The sequence below is a fragment of the Saimiri boliviensis genome, chromosome 11 (assembly GCF_048565385.1).
Source record: "Saimiri boliviensis isolate mSaiBol1 chromosome 11, mSaiBol1.pri, whole genome shotgun sequence".
NCBI lineage: Eukaryota > Metazoa > Chordata > Mammalia > Primates > Cebidae > Saimiri > Saimiri boliviensis.
In genome coordinates this window covers 118594237-118604141 of record NC_133459.1, presented here as the reverse complement: position 1 = coordinate 118604141, position 9905 = coordinate 118594237, and positions in this window count along the sequence as shown.

Sequence of the window (9905 nt, the reverse complement as noted above, 5' to 3'; positions counted from 1 at the left end):
ACAGAAACTCCAGCTTTATTCAAATGCCAGGAGTTCTGGGTCTGGGTTCACATATTCTCCAGAAGTTGTTTCGAACCTACTCCACCTTCTTCAAGCCTTCTGCCAACCTATTTTAGGTCATTTGTGCAGAAAGCTTTGCTATATCAATCTTACCAACAAAATAGCATATGAGCAAAGAAATATCTCATCTGCCTGATACCTTATGTTGAAATGTGTCAAATGGGAGTGCTATCTGACTCTGTCCAAGTGTACTCCGAATACTCTTCCTATTCCACCACTTGAAGAAACTCTCTCCTTTCATTCTCTTTAAAAAAATTGTAAGGAGTTTCATTCAAACTATTGTAACTTTTATTGTAACAATAAACCTTACACATTTAAAGTGTATGATTTTATAATTTTGACATATATCTATACCAGTGAATCCATCACCACAATCAGGAGATTAAACGAATCCATCACCCCCAGACATGTCCTCATTTCGTAATATAAAACCCTTACCCTCATACCTGCTTCTTTTTCCTTCGCAACAGGCAACCACTGATCTGATGTCTGTCACTGCAGATTAGTTATGTTTTCTAGGATTTTATATAAAGACAATCATACAGCATGTATTCTTTTGAGTAGGCTGGCTTTATACATTAATCTATTGATGAGCATTCATGTTGTTTCCAGTTTTTGGCTGTTACCAATAAAGCTGCTATAAAAATTCTTCCACAAGTCTTTGTGTGTGTGTGCGTGCGTTTCTTTTATCTTAAGCAAATACTTAGCAGTAAAAAGGATGAATCATGTTCATTATATGGTGTGTATTTCTAACTTTTAAAGCAACTGCCAGGCTTTTTCCTAAGGTGGTTGTACCATTTTACATTCCCATAAGCAGTGTAATAGAGTTCTAGTTGTTATACATCCTTGCCAACACTTGGTATCATCGGTCTTGTTATTTTTAGCTATTCTCATTCAAATGTGTAGTGATAGCTCATTTGAAGTTTTAATTTATATTTCTCTAATGACTAGTGAGTATTTTTTCTGTGCTGCTTTTTGACATCATTATACCTTTTTTTTGTGAAGTGCCTGTACATTCTTTTGTGTATTTTTAATCAGGTTATATATTCACTTATTGAATTTTGAGAATTCTTTATATATTATACATACAAGTCCCTTATCAGTTGTATAATTTGCAAATATTCTTTTCCCAGTCTGGGATTGTCCTTTCATTCTCTTAGAGTCTTTCAAGGAGCAAAAGTCTTAATTTCGATGAAGTCGATTTTATCAAATTTTTCTTTCATGAATTGTGCTTTCTGTATCATTTCTCAAAAACTTTTGCCTGTCCCAAGCTCACAAAGATTTTCTCCTAATTTTTTTTTGGTCTAGATTTTAGATTAGGTCTATAATTCATTTTGAGTTAATTTTAGTATATGAATCAAATTTCAACCTCTTACATATGGATGTTTAATGTTTCCAGTATCATTTATTGAAAAGACTATCCTTTCTCTATTGAATTGTCTTTGCACCTTTGCTGAAATTTAATTGGCCATGTAATTGTGGGTCTATTTCTGGACCCTCTATTTTCTTTTATTAATCTATTTGGCTATAGTAATGCCAATGCCACACTACCTTGATTACTATTTTCTATGCTGGCCATGTCATAGACTACTTGCCAGCCTATGGATTGGTTTCTTTTGGATCAGGTGCCCATCTAGTGTCCAGTCAGCTGCAGCTAAATGTTGGGGAGAGCAGGTTTGCAGAATGCAAAGCAGGGCTGCTGAGGACTACCTCTGCATGCAGGCTGAGGGCAGGGCAGTTTCCTGTAATATGTGCTATGATTATGCAGGTACAAGCTGCATAAATAATCTATTTTTCTCTTCATCCAGTTTTACCTCTTCAATAAATTGTATATCTTTCTAAAGTGCAAATTTTATCATATAATTTCCTTTTAAGATCCTTTGTCCAGTTGCGGTGACTCATACCTATAATCCCAACACTCTGGGAGGCTGAGGCAGGAGGATCAGGAGATGGAGACCATCCTGGCTAACACGGTGAAACCGTGTCTCTACTAAAAATACAAAAAATTAGCCAAGTGTGGTGGCATGTGCCTGTAGTCTCAGCTACTCGGGAGGCTGAGGCAGGAGAATCACTTCAATCCGGGAGGCGGAGGTTGTAGTGAGCCGAGATCACACCACTGCACTTCAGCCTGGGCGATAGAGTGAGACTCCATCTCAAAAAAAGAAAAAAGAAGATTCCTCAATGGTTTCCCATTGCCCTTAGGATCAAGTCCAAGTTCTTTGTCCTTAGCAATCCAACTTCTGCATCTCTTTCCAGTTTCATTTCTTACCGCGCTTACTCTTACCACTTCTCGCATGTATACTCTAGCTTTGTGGATTACTTACCATTCCCTAAACATGGCATACTCTCTTGTAGTTCTTAGACCTTTTATCATGTTTCTCTCTCTGAAAAGAATATCTTTATCCTTACTCTTTCCCCGCAACTAGCTTTTAAAAGTCTTTTAAGGCCGGGCGCGGTGGCTCAAGCCTGTAATCCCAGCACTTTGGGAGGCCGAGGCGGGTGGATCACGAGGTCGAAAGATCGAGACCATCCTGGTCAACATGGTGAAACCCCGTCTCTACTAAAAATACAAAAAAACTAGCTAGGCGTGGTGGTGCATGCCTGTAATCCCAGCTACTTAGGAGGCTGAGGCAGGAGAATTGCCTGAGCCCAGGAGGCGGAGGTTGCGGTGAGCCGAGATCGCGCCATTGCACTCCAGCCTAGGTAACAGGAGCGAAACTCCGTCTCAAAAAAAAAAAAAAAAAAGTCTTTTAAGTCTTGACTAGGCTCAGTGGCTCATGCCTGCAGTCCCAGCACTGTGGGAGGTCTAGGTGGGTAGATTGCTTGAGCCCAGGAGTTCAAGACCAGCGTGGCAACCTGGCAAAACTCCATATCTACAAAAAAATTTAAAAATTGGCTGGGTGTAGTGGCATGTGCCTGTAGTCCCAGCGACTCAGAGGGAGGCTAAGCCATGAGGATTGATTGAGCCTGGGAGGTCAAAGCTGCAGTGAGCCATGATCACGCCACTGCACTCCAGCCTGGGCAATGGAGAGAGATGCTGTCTTTAAAAAAAGAAGAAGAAAAAGTATTTTACATTTTCTCTTAGATACATCAACTTAATTTAACACATTTTTATTAAGCAACTAATATGAGCTAAGAAATGCACTGCACTGTGAGTAAGAAACAAGATTAATATGGCCCTTATTTTTATGTAGTGTGGAGTCTAGAGGAGGAGGTAGTCATTAAACAAGTAAATCCACATGTACAATCATGTAGAAATAACACGGTGAAATTATGTTCCCTGATAGAGCAAAACCAATTTTAATACATCTGCCTATTAATCCTGCCCTCTCCCCAGTTCCCATTTTCAATGTGGTGGCCTAAAGTTCCTATCTTGGAGGGGAAGGCAAGGTGGAGTGGGCCTCTGCGTTCCCAGGAAGTAGGCCTCTGCCTTCCCAGTATTCTCCCAACCTAATCTGCCTGTATTAGGCAGATCAAATGGCTGTCAAGAAGCCCAGGGATTCCTGGAATGAGTGCTATGATTCTGGAATTCCTGCTAGTCATAGAGCCTAGAATTATCCCCTGTATATTTCTGTAAGCTGCAGAAGTCAACTACCAGCAGACTTCTCCAACTCTAGCTGAGATCAGGATGGATTTTGGTTACACAGTCAGACACTTGGTGCTCTCCAGCAAACATGCAGGATCGTTCCAGTCACTTCATTAATCTCATAATAATATGACCTAGTAATCTGTGAAACTGAATTTTTAGATTCCATTTGTTCAGTTATAGTGGGGTTTATGTATACATGAGATAAGTATAACAGAGAAGGAAGCAGTGAGTGCTTTGTCAGTATGAGGTAAGAGGGTGAGGGAAAGTGGCTCTGAGAGAAGCCCGGGTGAATCCAATCAGCCAGTTACATTAATTGGGACTGCTGAAGGATCAAGGCAGGCCCACAATGGTGGATTTTAAATGTGTAGGCGGGGCCAGGCACAGTGGCTCACGCCTGTAATCCCAGCACTTTGGGAGGCCAAGGCAGGTGAGTCACTTGAGGTCAGGAGTTCAAGAGCAGCCTAGCCAACATGTGAAACCCCATCTCTACTAAAAACACAAAAATCAGCTGGGCATGGTGGCGCCCACCTGTAATCCCAGCTACTCAGGAGGCTGAGGCAGGAGAATTGCTTGAACTCAGGAGGTGGAGGTTGCAGTGAGCCGAGATCCCACCATTGCACTCCAGCCTGGGTGACAGAGCAAGATACCATCTTAAAAAATACAAAGAAAAGAATTTTTTTAAAGTCAAAAAATTAAAAATTAAAAAATGAATGTGCAGGCAGGCATATGCCAAAAAGGAAAGTATGTATGTAAACATAGGTAGACATACTTATGTCTATTTTATACACACATGTCATATATGTATACATAAATATATGGATTTATATATGCATATATTGTGATTATATATTTATATATACCCATGTAGATTATATTATATATAAAAATATATGCATTTATATATAAATTATTTATATAAACATATATCTACATATAAACATTTATTTATATAAACATATCAATTATTTACATAAACGTATATATGTAGACATAAATATATAATCACAAACTGACCTACATTTGGGTAACCTATAAAATTGGTCAAAGGATTGTTTATATTAGTTAAATATCCCTTTGATTAATCTCCAAAACTAAGGAGATTAATCAAAGGAATATTTAACTGAAATTTGAAGAATAAGAAGGAGTGGGAAGATGGTTCTAGGGAGAGAAGGTCTCTTCTGGAAGCCTTCCCTGTTCCCCTAAACTGGGTTAGGACTCCATGTTGGTGTTCCTAAGGTCCTACTGGATGTTTACTTCTAGTCCACACTTATGACATGTGTCACAATGGTTTTTTTTCTTCATCTCCCTCCAGTAGACTATACTGAGTATAGGGACTAAGTGATTAGGGTGCAATAGCCTGTGTGTGAAGTAGAGAAGTGGGATTAGAGAAAGACTGGGCAGAGAGACTGGGAAAGGTAACTGTCTATGGAGAAGAATTAGGAACAGGCTGATACAGACTTATGGGATCAAGGAATGCTTCATAAAAGAAGTATCTTTGATGGAAGAAAATGGTACTCTTTCTTGCAGATGGATTCAGCCCTTCACTAGGGGGCATGGGCCGGTGAGTAAGGAACAGGTTGAGCTTCAGTCTCCATTCACCTACTTGGCCTCTTTGAACTGTGCATGAACTCCACAACTGTACATAATGAACAAAAAAAATATGGATCTTTCTCTGCAGTCTCTCAAGTGACTATTATAGAGCCCGATGCATATTAAGTAAATATTTAGAAAACAGTCCATGAAAGTAAAAGCTTAGACTAGGGGCTCCAAAAAAGGCTTACTTAGTACCATATGTTTTCTAGATTGTTAACTATGGCCATATTGGTGTCTGGCAATAAAATGGTGCTGCCATGTGTAACACAGTTGTTTCCAGCAGAAGGCTCATCTGTAGCCACTGCAGATGGCTGGCCAAATCAGAGAGGGAATGAGGTAGCTAATAGCACCTGTTCCTAAGTACAAATGCCCCCTTAAGAGATTTTGCAGGCATTTTAAGGGTCCTGCAGTAAAAAGTGATGATAAAACCCAGTGAAATCTGGGTTACCTTATTATTATTATTATTATTATTATTATTATTATTATCATCATTATTTTGAGGAGTCTCACTCTTGCCCAGGCTGGGGTACAGTGGCACAATCTCAGCTCACTGCAACCTCTGCCTTCCAGGTTCAAGCGAGTCTCTTACCTCAGTCTCCTGAGTAGCTGGGATTACAGGCGCCCATCACCAGGCCTGGCTAATTTTTATATTTTTTCATAGAAACAGGGTTTCAGTATGTTGGCCAGGCTGGTTTCAAACTCTTGACCTCAGATGATCCGCCTGCCTCAGCTTCCCAAGGTGCTGGGATTATAGGTGTGAACCACTGCACCCAACCAAGTCTGGGTTACTTTAGAAGCTAAGAATACACTTGTGGATGAACTATCCTCCAGTGTCCTCTATCCCTTGGGAACTTAGCTCAATTACGACAGCCTGATCAGAATATAAATTGAGGAAAATAAAGCTTGACATAGTTTTTGAACTTAGACTGTCTAAATAATGATGTAGTGGGGCAACTACTATGTTTAGGAAAGTCAATTTACCAAAACAGAGGAAAGGGAGTTTTAAAAAATGTCATGCAATTATCGTCTTCCATTAGGTTCTAAGATACCACTAAAAGGTGTGCCATTATTTTTTGAACCCCTATGAACGAAAAAACTGCTAATAGCAAATTATGATTGGGAGACACAATTTGATTGAAACGTTACATTTAAAAAAAAAGTGTCATAGAACTGATGCAATATGGATTATATATACTTTATCTTTTTGTGGTTTGTATGTTATAAATCTTAAAGAAAATAAGAGTTATTATCCTGGTGAAAGTAGACTAAACAGTCCAAGTTACCTTGACAGATACATCATCATGGCAGAGTGCAGTTTGCTATCAAAGTTTCATGATACCATCTTCTGTGATCATATTCATCTAATTCTATGCTCATCAAGCAAGTAAATTGGTGTTCCTAGCACCCTTCTCTGCAGAGAAGGAATGTGCTGACCAGTCTGCTTGAATATTCCATTATGCTTGGCAGTCAAAAATTTTACTGTAAATTAATATATCAGCATTTGATTTACTCATTAGTTTCTTACACATTTCATCTATCTGAGCCTAACCAACTCTGGTTCAACCGATTCTCAACCTGCAAAGCTAAGATCCAAACTCTGGAGGAAAATGATACCACAGCATTATCATCACTAGGTAGGGCGCCAGTTGAACAATAAGCTCATCTCTCTCTTTGTCAACTTTAACATGCAAGTTGCACATGAAAGTGAACACATGACTTTTGATCTGTTCTACCATAAAATACTTGAGAGTTGAGTGTGTTCTATTTACCTTCACATCCTCCAAGGGGCGTGCATAATGATATGCTGATGAATAGAATAGCAAATATGTTCCTGAATATTAGATGTAATTTTTATTAAATATGTGTATGCTAAATCTATTTTGTAGTAATTTTACAAGCCTTTGCTTTAACTGAGATTTAACTGAGATTTGGAGATTTATCTATTTCCTTATCTCCTCCATTCCCTGGTGAATCGAGAATTGATTGTACCTTTTTGTCTAGCTCTTTCCTTGAACTATAAAAGCACTACATTCATTCAACAGTATTTATTGAATAGCTTCAAGGAACTGTGTTACTCATTTTTTTTCTGACAGTGCCTAATACAGTGCCTTGCATAGAGTAAACAATCAATGAATGAATGTTGGTTGAACTGAATGAAATTATTTATTGCATACCTGCGATGTGTAAGGCTCTGTGCTCAGGTCAGTGTGGGACAAAAATAAACACAACACTTGGTTTCTGTTTACATCGTCTCTGTTTCTACTCCACACATCCTCCCTACCCTGACTCCAATGAACAGACATACTGAACTATCTGCAGTTCCACAAGAGTGACTTGCTTTACGGTTTTGGTATTAAGAGCTTGATCCAGAACTAGTGGGATACTGAGCCAAATCCAAACTTGATTTGACTTTATTGCTAGTAGACTATAGTTTCAGTTTTTTCTTTTTGCTTGGAATTAAGAAGCATTGGATGAGGAAAATTGTTTGTTTTTATCCAACATTGAATTGCATTTTCTTTTTGAGCCAGTCATTTGAGACCACAACTTTCTTTTTGTTTTTCATCAGGTAATTCCATTCACTGGCAGTAACTAATGGATTAATATACTGTGTTAATATGGTCAGATTTTAACATATTAACAGTAGCCACATTATTAAAAAGTCAAAAAATAACAGATGGTGAGGTTGCAGAGAAAGAGAACACTAATACACTGTTGGTGGGAGTGTAAATTGGTTCAACTGTTGTGGAAAGCAGTGTGGCAATTCCTCAAAGAGCTGAAAACAGAACTACCATTCAACCCAGCAATCCTTTTACTGAGTATATACCCAAAGGAATATAAATCATTCTATCATAAAGACACATGTATGTATATGCTCCTTGAAACACCCCCTCACAAGAGCCAAGACTTGGAATGAACCTAAATGCCCATCATTGGTAGACTGGACAAAGAAAATATGGTAATATACACCATGGAATACTATGCAGCCATAAAAAGAATGAGATCACATCTTTTGCAGGAACATGGATGGAGCTGGTGGCCATTATCCTCAACAAAGTAATGCAAGGATAGAAAACCAAATACTGCATGTTCTCACTTATAAGTGGGAGCTAAATGATGAGAACACAGGGAAACAAGTGGGAAACAACACACAGTAGGGCCCACCTGAGGGTGGGAGGTGGGAGGAGGAAGAGGATCAGAAAAAAGGAGCTACTGGGTACTAGGTTAAGTACCTGGGTCATGAGATTATCTGTACAAAACTGCTGTGACATGAGTTTACCTATACAACAAACCTGCATATGTACTCCTGAACCTGAAACAAAAGTTTAAAAACCACCACAACGAAAACCAGTAGCTGCATCTTGCTTTTTCTTTCTTTAAAAGATTCACCAGGTGTATACATCAGAGCATCATTTTATTCACAGTGTGTTATGAATTTTCTCCCGGAGCCAAACTGTTTTCCACATCGTGACTTTCATTCTCAATCGCGATTTCCTTAAATATTTTGGCATTGAGCCACAAAAAACTGGTCTTTGGATTTTTCCAGTTGCCTGTATTTTATTTTTATTTCTTGCATTACCTCATTCAAGCTTTCTGTCATTATATTTTCTCCCATTCATAGACAGATTTTGAGATCCATTTTGTTTATACAGCATTTCATCAGCTATTACTATTTCTACTATTATAATTTGTATGATTACTTCTACTGCTGTTATGATTTCTATAGTATTACACTTCAGTTGTTGAGTTCTAATATAAAAAACAGCTTCATTGGTTAGACAAGTTCCTAATCATGGCTGAGATCTGAGTGGTTCTATTTGCGTGTGTGATTTGTCTGCACGTTAGTCAGTGGTGTCCATTTATGACAGAGTTATTTTGTTAGTAACTGCTTTTACAGTGATATAATGTGAGAATATCCATAGTGCAAAATATTTTTGTTATAAGTCCAATAGCAAACTGAGAATGTCCAGTTTTAATGGATTCTGCAAATGAAATGATGCAAAGGGCACCCCTCCCCCATTGACTGCAAATATATAATTATATTTTATTGTTTATACATTTGTGTAAATGAAGATGGAAGATTTGTATTTTAAAGGAGCCCAAAGAACTGTGTGACTTTGAGAAAATCACCTAACTTTTTTGTTTCATTGGGTTATAACGAAATCGAACAAGTTATAATAATGCCTGGTACACAGTAAGCACTCAAAAGTGTTAGCTATTATTATTAAGAAATGAAGCAATTAATGTATTTAGTCAAATATTTGTTGTTTGGAATCCATGTTTGTTGTTGCTGAAGGCACCATTCTATAGGCAAGAGAATGATTCTTATTCTTGTCAAATAAATGCAGTTTTGGTATATTCTGACTGCCAATAACATCTTGAGGGTTTGGAGGGGCACAGTAATGACAGCTGTATTACTGTGGAAAACGTTTTTATTTTTAAATGAGTAAACAGAGGTTCAGAGAAGCCAAATAATCTATTAAGGCGGGACCAGTAGATTCCTCGAGAACTTTTGGCTCATCTTAAACATGTTAGCAGTTTCTTGTTGGCTCAGGCGAAAAGCGAAAGAACAGTCCCAATCAGTGTTTCTCTGCCCTCAAGATCCTGTGTTGTGATCCACTTGTTACAAGTGGAAATTTCCAGAACCCTCTCCGGACCTACCGAT